We start from the raw sequence: 15,461 nt of genomic DNA, 5'->3' as shown, positions 1-15,461 counted from the left end.
GGGGAGCCTGCTTCCTCCTCTTTCTCTGCCTGCCTTTCTGCCTGCTTGTGATCTCTCTGTCAAAAAAAAAAAAAAAAAAGAATGGGGTGACATTCAAGTCTGAGTGACAGCATTTGAAGAAGTCTGGCATTGAGAGATACCGCGAGTTATTGGGAATTGACAATAGTTCAGCCTGTTCATGTGGAGGATGCCGGGAGTGATGGGGAGGAATTGGCGGTAGGGTGCTAGTTTCTACCAATCTTCCGAGGGCTGGGTTGGCCACTTATAAGCTTCCTCACTATGTCCTACTCCTCAGTCCTTCCTTCCTCCTTCCCTCTTTCCATCCTCTCTCCCTCCCTCTCTTCCTCCTTTCCCTTTTCTTTTTAGGTAGACTCCTTTACTAGAGCAGAAAACACTTAACCTACTTGTATCCCACGTTGACAAATCTTAACTTCAAGCACTAAAAATGAACCAAAAGTTTTGAAGCAGGCAAAGGAACAAAGAAGCACGGGGACACACATGCCACTGCTTCACTTGGTGCCACCTGGCACAACCTCACAATACGGACTTCCATTTACCAAGACCCCACAGATTCCCTCTTACTAAGCACTCTTATTTAATTGAGGTAAAATTCACATAAAATTAATCATTAACCATATGAAGTATAAAATTCAGTGGCATTTAGCATACTCACAATGTTGTACAAACATCACCTCTAGTCTTTTGAAACATTTTCATCACCTCAAAAATTCCATATCCATTAAACAGTCACTCTTCATTCCCCTCATCCACCTAACTACTAGTCTGTTTTCTGACTCTAACAACTTGCCTGTTCTGAACATTTCATATAAATGTAATCACAGATGTGACCTTCTGAATCTGGCTTCTTTCACTTAACATAATGTTTGCAGGGTTCATCCATGTAGCATATTTTTAGTGCGCCATTCATTTTTTATGGCAGAGTAATATTCCATGGTATGGAGTGCTTGCTTATCCATTCATCAGTTGATGGCCCTTTGGTTCGTTTCCTTTTTTTTTTTTTTTTTTTTTTTTTTTTTTTTGCTATTATGAATAGTGCTGCTAAAACATTCACATAGGAGTACTTGTTTGGACACCTGCTTTCAGTTCTTCTGGATACATACCTAGGAGTGGAATTGCTGAGTAATATGGCAATTCCATGTTCAACTTATGGGGGAACTGCCAAACTTTTTTCCCCACAGCAGCTGCAGCATTTTTATGTTCCCATCGGCAACGTACAAGAGTTCCCATTTCCCTGTAGCCTCACCAAAATACGTTATTTTCAGCCTTTTGATTCTACCTGTCTAGTGGTTATAAAATAGTATGACATTAGGGTTTTGATTTGCATTTCCTTGATGACTAACGATACTGAGCATCTTTTGTGTGCTTATTGGCCATTTGTATACCTTCTTTAAGAGACATCTATTCAGGGGCGCCTGGGTGGCTCAGTGGGTTAAGCCGCTGCCTTCGGCTCAGGTCATGATCTCGGAGTCCTGGGATTGAGTCCCGCATCGGGCTCTCTGCTAAGCAGGGAGCCTGCTTCCTCCTGTCTCTCTGCCTGCCTCTCTGCCTGCTTGTGATCTCTCTCTGTCAAATAAATAAATAAAATGTTAAAAAAAAAAAGAGAGAGACATCTATTCAAGGAGCAGCTGGGTGGTTCAGTCAGTTAAGCATCCAACTCTTGGTTTAGCTCAAGTCATGATCTCAGGGTCATGAGATTGAGCCCTGCTGACTCAGAGCATATACAGCTTTTGGAAGAACCTTGCCCCCTCCCTGCAAGGTAGAGCCACGCAGCTAGCACTGAGACTTCAAAAGGCCATTCCACTGTCCTATCGAGCCAGCTGCTCCAGGATGGTAGGGAACATGGTAAAATCAGTGAACTCCATTAACATGGGCCCATCGCTACACTTCATTTGCTGCCAAGTGAGTTCCTTGGCCAGAAGCAATGCTGTGTGGAACGTTATAATGGTACATAACACATTCTGTAACCTCATGGATGATGGTTTTAGCAAAAGCATTGCATGCAAGGAAGACAACTTTGTTATCCAGGGTGTCTATTTCAGTGAGAACCAAACACTGCTCCTTCCATGATGGAATGTAACCAACCTACCACCACTGGGTGATAACGCTGAGGAATGGTGTCATATCAGAAGCTCAGTGTTGGTCATTACTGCTAGCAGATTTGGCACTTAACAGTAGCTACAGCCTGGTTGGCCTTGGTGAGTGGAAGTCCATATTGCTGAGACCAGGCATATCAACCCTCTTTGCTACCATGGCCACTTTGTGGATGAGCCCATTAGGTGATGACAGGGGTGGCTGGAGAAAAAGGTTGTCTGGTATCCACATAATAGGTCATCCTGTCCACTTGATTTTTTTTTTTAAACAGGTGACTTTTTTTTTTTTTTTTTTTTTTTTTGACAGACAGAGATCACAAGTAGGCAGAGAGGCAGGCAGAGAGAGAGGGGGAAGCAGGCTCCCTGCTAAGCAGAGAGCCCAATGGAGGGCTCGATCCCAGGACACTGGGATCATGACCTGAGCCGAAGGCAGAGGCTTTAACCCACTGAGCCACCCAGGCGCCCCTGTCCACTTGATTATTAACATTTCATTTGCTGTGGTTACTCTTTGGTGAGCATTCATATATGACAAAAATATCTCCACATTTTTTTGCCCACTTAGAGAGGTCTATCTACATACCTCTTCCCCAAATTCTCTTGTCATCAATTTTCCAATCATATTCCTTCCAAGTCCCTTATATCCAGCCAAAGCATTAGCCATAGCCCAGGAACCAGTATATAATTGCATGTCTAGCCTTATTTCTTCTTCCAAAAAAAGTGAGCAACCTGGGGCTCACTTTGAAGTATAACCCACTGGGATTATTTTCCTTCATTGCTGACCTTCATGATGTCCCAGAACGGGGCTATAGTCCCACTGCTGTCCACTTTCAGTTGGTGCCTACATATTGCACAGAACCATTTACACACGAGGCCCGAGTCTTTTCTTCCTATGTAAACTGATTATAGGAAACTCCACACGAAGCCACAGATACAGGTGGGGAAAGAGAAAGTCATGTAACCGGAGTGGGACCACAGGCATTTGGGATACTTCATGTAACTGACTTGTGCCTTCTGGGTCTGCTCAGGCCCAATCATATATCTGTGCCACTTCCATTTGATGATAAAATGCTGCTGTGCATGCCCAGCTTTATAGCTTTGGTGAGTCAGAAAATAGCCAGTTCATGATGGGCACTGCCGGTATCATGGTAATTTGGTTGGTCCATGACTAAGCATTCCATTTCTGCTAAGGCCGAAGAGCAGGCCAAAAGCTATTTCACAAAAAGAGAGAAGTTTTCAGCAGAGGATAGCAGAGTTTGCTCCAAAACCCTAAGGGCCTACGCTAAAATTCATCTATATGAGCCTGCCAAAGATTCCAAAGAGCCTCCCCATATGCCACTGACCCTTTAGGCACCACTGAATCTGCTGGATAACCCAAGTATGACCCAAATGGAGGAGCCTGGTCTTCTCTCTTGCTCTGACCCCAACTCATAATGAGCAGCTTGTCAGGTTTTTCAGCACACAGGTTGGACTAATACACTCAAATGAAGAGCACTGTCTCCAAACCACAAAAAGTCCTACTAAGGGTTATGCTTCCGTTTCAGTTGTAGGAGGGACAGATGAAACAACTTACCCTTCATTTTAGAAGGGCTACCACAGCATGCCCCATGTCACTGGATCCCCAGAAATTTCTCAAAGGTAGAAGGACCTTGAATTTCTGTCAAGATTTTTTTCCTGGGCGCCTGGGTGGCTCAGTGGGTTAAGCCTCTGCCTTCAGCTCAGGTCATGATCTCAGGGTCCTGGGATCGAGCCCCGCATCGGGCTCTCTGCTCGGCAGGGAGCCTGCTTCTCCCTCTCTCTCTCTCTGTCTGTCTCTCTGCCTACTTGTGATCTCTCTCTGTCAAATAAATAAATAAAATCTTTTAAAAAAAAGATTTTTTTCCCACCCTCTCACACACAAATGTCCTACCAATAAGTCTAGATTAGTTTCTACTTCTTGCTCACTAGGTCTCATTAGCATGATGTCATCAATGTAATAAACCAGTGTGATAGCTCATGGAAGGGAAAGGTGACTGTAATGGCCTGAATGTTCGTACCCCTCAAAATTCATATGTTGAAATTACAACCCCTTATGTGATGGTATTACAAGGTGGGGCCTTTGGAAAGTGTTTAGAGTAGGATTAGTGCCCTCATAAACATGACCCCAGAGAACTCTCTCACTCACTTTCTGCCAGGTGAGGATACTATGAAAAGTCCAACAGTCAGCAACCTGTAAAAGGGAGCTCACCAGAACCTAATCATACTGTCTGTCTGATCTTGGACTTCGAGCCACCAGAACTGTGAGAAAAAAATTTCTGTTGTTTATAAGCTACCCAGTCTATGGCATTTTGTTATAGCAGCCCAAATGGGCTAAGACAGTGATCAATTTTCCTTGAACCAAATTTTGACATAGAGTTGGAGAACTGGTATATTCCTGAGGGAGAACAGTGAGGGTCTATTGCTGGCCTCACCAGCTGTATATAGTAGTCAGGATTCTCCAGAGAAACAGAACCAATGGGATGTACAGAATTGGCTTGGCCGTTATGGAGGCTGAGAAATCCCACAATCTACCATTTGCAAACTGGAGACCCAGAAAAGCCAGTAATGTAATATTAGCCTGAAGTCAAAGGCCTGAGAATCAGGAAAACCAAGAGTAAGTTTTAGTTTAAGTACAGAAGACCTATGTCCCAACTAAGTAGTCAGGGAAAAGAGAAAATTCTCCCTTCCTCTGCCTTTTTGTTTTCTTTGGGACTTCCGTGGATTAGATGGTGCTCATTCACATGGGAAAGGGCAATCTGCTTGATTCAGTGTATTGAGTAAATGCTAATCTCACCTGGAAACACCCTAACACCCTCATAGACTCAGCTAGAAATTGTTTAGCCAAATATCCAGGTACCCTGTGGTCCAGTCCAATCAATACATAAAAATTAGCCACCATACCAGCTGAAAGCAAACGGTTTCTGGAGGTTCTTCTCAACAGGTATGGAGAGAAAAGCATTTGCCAGCTCAATAGCTACATACTAGATACCAGGGAATGTGTTAATTTGCATCCCCGCGCTCATCCCTTTCTCCCCCCACATTGTCCAGTGACACTAGGGATAACCAGCCAATCTCATTGTATTTTTTTTTTAAAGATTTTATTTATTTATTTGACAGACAGTTCACAAGTAGGCAGAGAGGCAGGCAGAGAGAGGGGGAAGCAGGCTCCCCGCTGAGCAGAGAGCCCGATGCGGGGCTCAATCCCAGGACCGTGGGACCATGACCTGAGCTGAAGGTAGAGGCTTTAACCCACTGAGCCACCCAGGCACCCCCTCATTGTATTTCTTAGTTTGATAGGAATGTTCAAAAGTGTCATATCTACAGTCACTCAGATCTTTACTGCTTATAAGTAGTTGATTAAAAGTACCTAGAGGGGGCACCTAGGTGGCTCAGTGGGCTAAAGCCTCTGCCTTCCGCTCAGGTCATGATCCCAGAGTCCTGGGATCGAGCCCTGAGTCGGGCTCTCTGCTCAGCAGGGAGCCTGCTTCCTCCTCTCTCTCTGCCTGCTTCTCTGCCTACTTGTGATCTCTGTCAAATAAATAAATAAAATCTTTAAAGTATCTAGTGGTAGTATTTTGCATATGTCTATTGCCAGATCATACCATGGACTATCAGTGCAATCTTTACTACTAGAAATAGAGTCATTAGTGTCTTTAAGTCTAGTATGAGTGAAAAGCCAATTCCAGAACCCCTAGAATCAATTCAGAAACTCATCTTCAAATTTCTGTTCTAGGACCACTCTCAGTACAAAATCCATATTATTCAGGGTTCTCCAGAGAAACAGAACCAATAGGGTCTCTCTCTCTCTCTCTCTCTCTATATATATATATGGAAAGAAGTTTATTACAAGGAATTGCCTCACACAATTATGAAGACTGACAAATCCCACTGTCTGCATTAGCAAGTTAGAGACCCAGGATAGTATATTTCTCATCCAAGACCAAAGGCAGGCAAAACTGCTGTTTTGGCTCTGGGCAGCTAGGCAGGAGGAAACTTCCTCTTATCTGTGTGAAGGTCAACCTTTTTGTTTTATTCAGGCCCTTGGTTGGTTGGGGGCACCTCCGTATTAGAGAGGCTGATTTGCTTTGCTTGTCTTCTATTCAAATGTTTATCTTATCTAGAAACACCTTCACAGACACAGAAGGAATAAGGTTTAACCAAATGTTATGCACCCAGACAAGCTGACACATAAGACTAACCATCACACCTCCCTTGCTGAGCTATAATTACCTGCGTGGCCTCTAGTGGTCTGTTTGTTTAGTGGCTTTTCCAAACTATCCTTACAGGGAATGCATTCTTTGTCATGTGTGGTCCCTGATGTCTCTATTCTGTTATCTCAGCAATCAGTCAGTACCTGATAAGATTTCTTTACTTTTTTAAAAGGTTTTATTTAGGGGCACCTGGGTGGCTCAGTGGGTTAAGCCTCTGCCTTCAGCTCAGGTCATGATCTCAGGGTCCTGGGATCGAGCCCCACGTCAGGCTCTCTGCGCCACAAGGAGCCTGCTTCCTCCTCTCTCTCTCTCTGCCTGCCTCTCTGCCTACTTGTGATCTCTCTCTGTCAAATAAATAAATAAAATCTTTAAAAAAAAAAGGTTTTATTTATTTGAGAAAGAGAGATAGAGAGTGAGAGGGAGCAGGAGCTGGGGGCAAGGAGAGAGAGAAGCAGACTCCTCACTGAGCAGGGAGCCTGACTCAGGACTCGGTCCCAGGACTCTGGGATCATGACCTGAGCGGAAGGCTGACACTTAACCAACTGAGCTACCCAGGTACCCCTGACAAAAATTTCTTTCAGCACTGAAATTTAGCAGCCTCTTTCTTTGTTAAGCTGTCTCCTGGTTGCCATACATATTTGATCAGATTTCAGCATTCCAAAAAAGTTTATTCTGACCATTTTTGCCAGTTTAGTGGCTGTTTTAGTGGACAGAACAATTCCTCTAGCTCCCAGCTCTAACATTTTTTATCACTGGGGGTGCTTTTTAAAAATGGAAAAATTCTTTTATTTTTTTTTTTTAAGATTTTATTCATTTATTTGACAGAGATCACAGGTAGGCAGAGAGGCAGGCAGAGAGAGAGGAAGGGAAGCAGGCTCTCCGCCGAGCAAAGAGCCCGATGTGGGGCTCAATCCCAGGACCCTAGGACCATGACCTGAGCCGAAGGCAGAGGCCTTAACCCACTGAGCCACCCAGGCGCCCCCAAAATGGAAAAATTCTAACTTCTACCTCAGGTCTCATGAATTAGAATATTGAAGCAAGGTCCAGCAATCTGCATTTTTTAAGGATTTTATTTAAGGAGCGCACACATGAGAGTAGAGGGAGGGGCAGAAGGAGAGGGAGAGAGAGAGAGAGAATCTCAAGCAGACCCTGCGCTGAGCGTGGAGCCTGACATGGAGCTCAATCCAACAACCAGGAGATCATGACCTGAGCTGAAATCAAGAGTTGGTCACTTAACTGACTGAGCCACCCCGGCACCCACAGTAATCTGCACTTTAACACAGCTGTTGATCAGAACTGTAACTTAGATCCAGGAAGAGTCTACTTTGCAAATTTCCAACTCTTGGGAATTACTCAGGCCCAGCTCAAGTCAGACAATCCCACTTAGTCTAAAGGGCCAGGGCCAGGAGAGCATGGCTATAGTCCCCTCTTGTATATGGAGTAGTTTCCATAAATTGGATTGTAAGCCGGGGAAACATCTTAAGAGTTGTCTACCGTGATCATTAACTCAAAGACCCTGATGAAATCCATTCTGAATGTTTCTTATCAACTTAATCCCTATGCTCTTATGCCTAGTGTATCTTCCTCCATCCTTCCAAACAGACAGAGGTCAGAAGATTCTGGCATTGCCGTCAGTTTCCTGACAATGCTAGAAGTGTTCCTCTAGTTGGTGCCTCTAACTTTCTCATTCCATTCTCAGTATCTCTAGTCCTAAAAACAAAGTTTCCATAACTTGTGGGAGAAAGATGTAATGAATTGAAAATCACCTAGTCTGTGAAAGAGTAGGATTCTTCTAGGCGTGTATAATGCACTTATTTATTCATTAATATATTAAAACAAACAGTTATTGAATGCCTCTTTTATTCCAGGTACTGTGCTAGGTTCTAGAATACAACAGAAAACCAAACAAAGTCCTGCCTTCCTGGAGTTTTCATAATGTGAGAAAGGCAAAAATTAAACAAGTTTGTAGAAGAAAGTTTTACACAAACAAGTTTGTGGAAGAAAAATAAATCAGAGTAAGGGGATATAAAATGGCTGAGATTGAACTATTTTATGTAGTATAATCAGATCAGGTTGTCACTTTATAGAGTGTCCTAATAAGATACGGGACTAAAGAATATAATAAGAGGGGTGCCTGGCTGGCTCAGTTGAAAGATCATGTGACTCTTGATCTTGTGATCATGAGTTAGTCCCCTGTTGGGTGTAGAGGTTACTTTAAAAAATGATTAATAGGATGTGAAGAAAGGGGAACCCACCTACACTGTTGGTGGGAGTACAAACTGATGCAGCCACTCTGGAAAACAGTATGGAGGTTCCTCAAAAAGTTGAAAATAGAGCTACCCTATGACCCAGCAATTGCACTACTAGGTATTTACACTAAAGATACAAATGTAGTGATCTGAAGGGGCATGCGCACCTGAATGTTTATAGCAGCAGTGTCCACAATAGCCAAACTATGGAAAGAGCCTAGATGTCCATCAACAGATGAATGGATAAAGAAGATGTGGTGTATATATACAATGAAATATTATGCAGCCATCAAAAAAAAAACCCTGAAATCTCGGGGCACCTGGGTGGCTCAGTCATTAAGTGTCTGCCTTTAGCTCAGCTCATGATCCCAGGGTCCTGGGATTGAGCCCCACATTGGGCTTCTTGCTCAGTGGGGAGTCTGCTTCTCCCTCTCCCACTCTCCCTGCTTGTGTTCCCTCTCTCACTGTGTCTCTCTGTCAAATAAACAAAATCTTTAAAAAAAAATCCACAAAATCTTGCCATTTACAATGACATGGTTGGAACTAGAGGGTATTATGCTAAGCAAAATAATTCAATCAGAGAAAGACAATTATCATATGATCTCACTGATATGAGGAATTTGAGAAAGAAGACAGAGGATCATAGGGGAAGGGAGGGGAAAATGGAACAGGACGAAACCAGAGAGGGAGACAAAGTATAAGAGACTCTTAATCTCAGGAAACAAACTGAGGGTTGCTGGAGGGAAGGAGGGGTGGGAGGGATGGGCTGGTTGGGTTATGGACATTGGGGAGGGTATGTGCCATTGTGAGTGCTGTGAATTGTGTAAGACCAATGAATCATAGACCTCTATATCCATGAAACAAATAATACATTATATGTTAATAAAAATAAATAAATTTAAAAATAAATAAATAAAATTTATGAAAAAAGAATATAATAGCATAAGCTATGAAGATACGGAGCATTTCAAGCTGAAGTCTAATAACAAAGGCAAAGGCTTTGAGACATGAGTGGCTTACCATGGTCAAAGCAAAGTAGTCAGTATAGCTGGAACAGAGTGAGGGAGTAAGACACTGGTGATATTGCACATCTGGTGGCAAAATTTCCACCTCTGAACATTCCATTCCACTTGTTGTTGTTGTTGTTGTTGTTGTTATTGTTTTATATTCCATTTGGTTTTATGCCAACTGGCTTGCTTTGGCCTAGTCTTATAAAAAACAAACACCTCAAGTTAATGAGTAAAGAACCAGATGAGGTAGTTAAAAGAGTGAGATGAGAAACCCTGGTTCTAATTCCCACTCTGCCACGACCTTATCCTTTAACCTTGAATGAGGTGTGTTTGGGCAAAAGTGAACAATAGAAGCAAGTAACGGTGAAAGGGAAGGCACAAAACCATCACAGGCCTTGAATGCCATGTTAAGGAATCTTGACCCTGTCCTAAGGTCTCAAAGTCAGGTTCCCAGGCTAGTAACATAAATGAGTCAAGTGGTCTGTGTGTTACTGTTATGGGAACTGAGAGCTGGAGGAGACAAGCCCAGGTACTCAGTCCTACTGATGGCACCAGGAATGGAGGCCCATTGTTAACATATCTTACTTGTTTCCTAAGATAATTCCCAATTGAGGGATTTTACTAAAATCTCCTAATTTTTAAAGCTTAACAACTTACTCAATTTTTTGTTAAGCCCAGAGGACTGAACAATGTGTTTCAGCAGACCAAATATGACCCACTATATGTCCAACACAGTCTGAACAATGAGGGCCATGAAGAGTTTTGTCCAGTAGTGACTTGGACAGACTATTTTAGGATTCTTTGCTTGTCTGAGCAATTTATATTTATTTCCATCTTCCTCACCTGTTCGATCCTGGCAGTGTTCAGCTCTGTACTCCTGCCTGAATCACAGTATAGCTCCATCATAGACATTGCTATGGACCGAAATCCCCTCAAAATTTGTGTATTGGTAATGTAATGTAATGTAATGATATTTGGAATTGGGTCCTTTGGAAAGTAATTAGGTTTAGATGAAGATGTGTGGGTGGGGTCCTCATGATGAGACAAGCGCCCTTATAAGACTCCAGAGAGCTTACTTGCTGGCTCTTGGCCATGGAAGGACACAGCAAGAAGGTGGCCATCTGAGAGCCAGGAAGAGAGCTTTTACCAGAACTCAACCATGCTGGCATGCTAATCCAGACTTCCGCCTCCAGAATGGTGACAAAATAAATATCTATTGTTTAGACTACCCTGTCTATGAAATTTTGTTATGGCAGCCCAAGCTGACTAAGACAAGCATCAATAATGTTAAAAATAAACTTCTTGAAGTTTTTACAATTAGCATTAAGAGTCATAAATATATTTGCTCATAGCCTTCAACTCATGAATTTGTTTCTAGAAATTTAACCTAAGGAATGAATCGGGGATAAAATAAAACACCTTTTATGCTAAGAGCTTTATCTCATCTTGATATATTACAGTGAAAAACTGGAATGAAAATCCTAATCTTCCAGCAGCAGAGATCAAGGAATGAATTATATCACACATAAGCATTGTGCAACCATTAAAAATTATGTTTGCGGAAAAAAATTATGTTTGGGGGCACCTGGGTGGCTCAGTCAGTTGGATGTTCAACTCTTGGTTTCATCTCAGGTCATGATCTCACTTGTGAGTTTGAGCCCTATGTAGGCTCCAAGCTCAAGTGCAGAGTCGGCTTCAATTTCTTTCTTCTCCCCTCTCTGCCCCTCCCACTTGTGTGCATGCTCTCCCTCTCGCTCTCAAATAAATAAATAAAATCTTTTAAAAAATTATGTCTGGGGTGCAGACTGGCTCAGTTGGTAGAGCATGCAGCTCTTGGTCTTGGGCTTATGAGTTCAAACTTCAATTGCAGAGAGGGCTTATAAAAAAAAAAAATTCATTAAAGGAGCCCCTGGATAGCTCAGTTATTTGAGCAACAGACTGTTGGTTTTGGACCAGGTCACAATCTCAGGGCTGTGGGATTAAGACCCATATCAGGCTCCATGAGATTCTCTCTCTCCTTTTCCCTCTGCTCCTCCCCTTCCCACCCTGCTAGCACTCTTGCTCTCTCTCTCTCAAATAAAGTCATTAAAAATTATGTTTAGGGGGGCACCTGGGTGGCTCAGTGGGTTAAGCCGCTGCCTTCGGCTCAGGTCATGATCTCAGGGTCCTGGGATCGAGTCCCGCATCGGGCTCTCTGCTCAGCAGGGAGCCTGCTTCTCTCTCTCTCTCTCTCTCTCTCTCTCTGCCTGCCTCTCTCTGTCTACTTGTGATCTCTCTCTGTCAAATAAAAAAATAAAATCTTAAAAAAAAAAATTATGTTTAGGGAGGAGTACCTGGGTGGTTCAGTCAGTTGAGCATCTGCCTTCCACTCAGGTCATGATTCCAGGGTCCTGGGATGGAGCCCAGCATCAGGCTCCCTGCTCAGTGGGGAGCCTGCTTCTCCCTCTGCCCCTGCTTCTCCCCTGCTTGTGCTCCTCTCTCTCTGTCAAGTAAATAAATAAACTCTTTTTAAAAAAAATTTTTTTAATTATGTTTAAGGCATATTAAATATTATGAAAATATGAAATGTAGTAAGTGGAAAAAGCAACCCATGTTACTATAAATAATTTATATACTACAAATATAAGCATAAACAAAAGGCAGAATACACATATAATAGTAATACATAATACATAATAAACATATGCAAAGAATAAAACCCAATATGTTATCATTGGTTCTCTCTTGGTAGTGGGATTAGCATTTTTTCTTTCTTTCTTTCTTTTTAGGATGTTTTCTCCCTCTCTCGTTAAAGGAATTTTGGAGAGGGTGGAGCTCCTAGGTGGCTCATTCGGTTAAGGTCCAATTCTTGATTTCAGCTCAGGTCATGTTCTCAGGGTTGTGAGATACATCACTGAGTTGGTGGGGAGTGCCCTCCAGGTTGGTCTGGGAGCCTGCTGGGAGTCTGCTTAAGATTCTCTCTCCCTCTTGGGGCACCTGGGTGGCTCAGTGGGTTAAAGCCTCTACCTTCGGCTCAGGTCATGATCCCAGGGTCCTGGGATCCAGCCCCCTGTCGGGCTCTCTGCTCAGCAGGGAGCCTGCTTCCCTTCCTCTCTCTCTGCCTGCCTCTCTGCCTACTTGTGATCTCTGTCAAATAAATAAATAAAATCTTTTAAAAAAAAAAAATTCTCTCTCCCTCTCCCTCTGTCCCTCCTGCTCCCCCTCACTAATCAATCAATTAATCAAGAAATTTTTTTAAGTTACAGACATAATACATCTTGTCATAAAAAAATTTAAAAAGTGTATAAAGAATCATCATTTCTCTATGCCCCCTGCACCCCAAAGGCAACTGTATACTGTGTTGCAAACTGTGTATCTTTCCACAGTTTTTGCCTCTGTGACTCATATAGATGTCTATGAGATTACTCTATACATATATTATTGTGCAGACTGTTTTTTGTTTTAACATTAAATCCTGCACACCTTTTCATTTCACATAGCTAGCTACCTCCTTCTGTTTCTTTTCAAGTTGTTCCATTGTGTGGGCGAAATTATCTTACTTTAATCAGTACCCTTGAAGGACATTTTGATCGCTTCCAGTTTTATGCTTTTACCACAATAGAACCACCATCAGGAGTAATACCAGTTTGAAGTCAGAAAGCCTAAAAAACATTGAAAAATCAAAAAGGGAAAGATACCATTTCGTATTATTTCTTTTTTACCTTTATACTTCTCTGTATTTTCTAAAAATTTTGCAATAACATATATCACTTACAATTTGAAGGGGAAACACGAAAACTAAAACCAAACGTTCATTAGAAAGAAGAAAAGGAAAGAGAAAACAAGAAAGAAACGGAAAGCAAACAGAGTTGTCCCTACCCCCTTGCAGGAAGCCAGGGCTGGATGGAGGGAGGGGCGAGCAGGCAGGGCCTGCACCAATCACAGCTCAGTTGATAGGCAGAGTCAGGAGATTTGAAGATAGTCCCCGCCCCTCAAACAGCCTCGGGCCTTAGTTTCCTTAACCAGCCAGGAAACCCGCCTACGCCCAGCCCTGCCCGCCGCTGTGGGCTGCTATTGGCTGCGATGTAACCCCGCCCATCTTCCTGCTCGCTGCCGCTGTTTACGTAAGAGGAGCCTGTTGCCGAGCGAAAAGACCTGCTGAGCGAAAATGTGGGATTGCGACCCTACTGCGCGTTTGGGTCAAACCACCGTTAGTCCACTTCCTGCCAAATGCCAGTCTCTGTGCTCCAGAGTTTTAAATTTTAATGGTTAGATCACCTTTCTTGAGCACCCACTATCTGCCAGTTTCTGAGTCAGATATTTTAAAGTAAGAACAGTAACACGTAAATAATAATAATTACAGTTTATTGAGCAGTTGATCTGCGTCAAGCGTTGTTAAGGAATTTGTATGCATTAGCTTTCATCCTCACAACAACCTCTGGCGGTAAATTTGATTGCCCCATTTTATACAGCAGGAAACTGTTTCAGAGGAGTGAAGTGACTTGCCTAGGTTCACACAGCTAGAAAGGGTTAGAACTGGAAACTTCAATCCCTATATCCTGACTCCAAGTCCAACTTATTTTCTGGGGGGAGTGGGTACAGAAGTCTTTCAGTAGGAAGAGATGGGACAGGATGGTGACAAGGGCCAGAGACAGGATGGTGGTGACAAGGGCCAAGGACAGACCTCAGGGCGACTGTCTGAAAATGGGAAGTGCAGGACTTCTAGGAGTGGAGGAGAAAGGGAAAGAGGGAGAGAACAGAAGAGTAAAATCAGTTTTGTTTTGTTTTGTTTTGTTTCTGGGAATGTGAGGCTCCCAGGGTAACCTACAATGGTGCAAGTGGCCCTGCAGTGGGGGTTGACAAAGGTTCTGCCTCTGCCCTGTGATCAACTTTCTGGGGGCCCTCAAGCTTCCTGCCTGTGAGATGAAAGAGTAAGCTAAAACGACGGGAAGTACATTCAGGCTGGGAGGTCTTTAGGGAGTCTGGCCTCTGCTGGCATCGGAGGAATCCTCAGCAACCACACGATTTTTATTTAGCTGTTGCTTGGACTCTTTTCAGGACCTTTAGGCGGTGGCATGGGACCTGACAATCCTATAAACTCAAAATGGTTTGGGGGTGACCCTCAATCCATCCTTTTGCCCAGTCCGTTCTGAACTGTAGCAGAGTGTTGCCAGCAGGGGGCGCCGAGGGCTCACTCAGCCGACGAAAGCAAACTGAAATTCTTCGGGAATTATCCCAAATCACCCAGCTGGTCAATTTTTGTGTTTTATTTATTAAGAGGTGTGAGGTTTTTGAAACCTGATAGTTTCTGTCCACAGTACACAATTGATGAAACTGAAGTATACTCATTGCCCAACACGAGTCCTCTCTACAGTGGCTCTGAAGGGTTGGAGCTCATTTCAGTTCCTTTGTTTTACAGATGAGGAAACAAATTCTAAAAGCTAAAAAAAAAAAAAAAAAAAAACCCAAAGTCACTTGGGTTGCCTAGCTAAAAACTAGCACTAGCACCCTAGGTGCCTGACTCCTGGATAGTGGTCTTTGGAGACAATTGGCTACGTTTCCTAGAGTCTGTGGCTGTCCTACCCCCTAATGCACAACTCCAAAGGACAAATGCACTTTTGGTTGTAAGGTTTCACAGCTCAGGACCTGTCAGCCAGAAGAATCTTCCTAAGCACCTAGCACAATGCCTACCTACAGAGTAATTAAATGTGTGAATGAGACATGGAGGGTGGGTCTGATTTATCAAACCAGTCGGAGTTAGGTTTCTATCCTGAAAGCTCCCCAAAGGCAGGAATTGTATTCGGAGGTGGGGGGTGGGGGAGGGGCGGTGAAAACAATAAAAAGAGCTCACAAAATTACAGATGAGGTGATAAATCACAGCCCCAG

General features: G+C 43.2%; 1 long non-coding RNA gene across 1 annotated transcript; it reads right to left on the bottom strand.

The window, feature by feature from the left end:
• On the bottom strand, positions 1 to 11,980 carry LOC125098423 (uncharacterized). Its single transcript, XR_007126823.1, has 3 exons — positions 11,930 to 11,980; positions 9,607 to 9,794; positions 1 to 56 (listed from the first exon to the last, which is right to left on the bottom strand). It is a non-coding gene; the product is annotated as an uncharacterized LOC125098423 (long non-coding RNA).
• Positions 11,981 to 15,461: the final 3,481 nt, after the last annotated feature.

This window comes from Lutra lutra, chromosome 4, assembly GCF_902655055.1.
Source record: "Lutra lutra chromosome 4, mLutLut1.2, whole genome shotgun sequence".
Classification (NCBI taxonomy): Eukaryota; Metazoa; Chordata; class Mammalia; order Carnivora; family Mustelidae; genus Lutra; species Lutra lutra.
The sequence above is the reverse complement of the archived record's forward strand: the minus strand, read 5'-3'. Positions and strand labels throughout refer to the sequence as shown.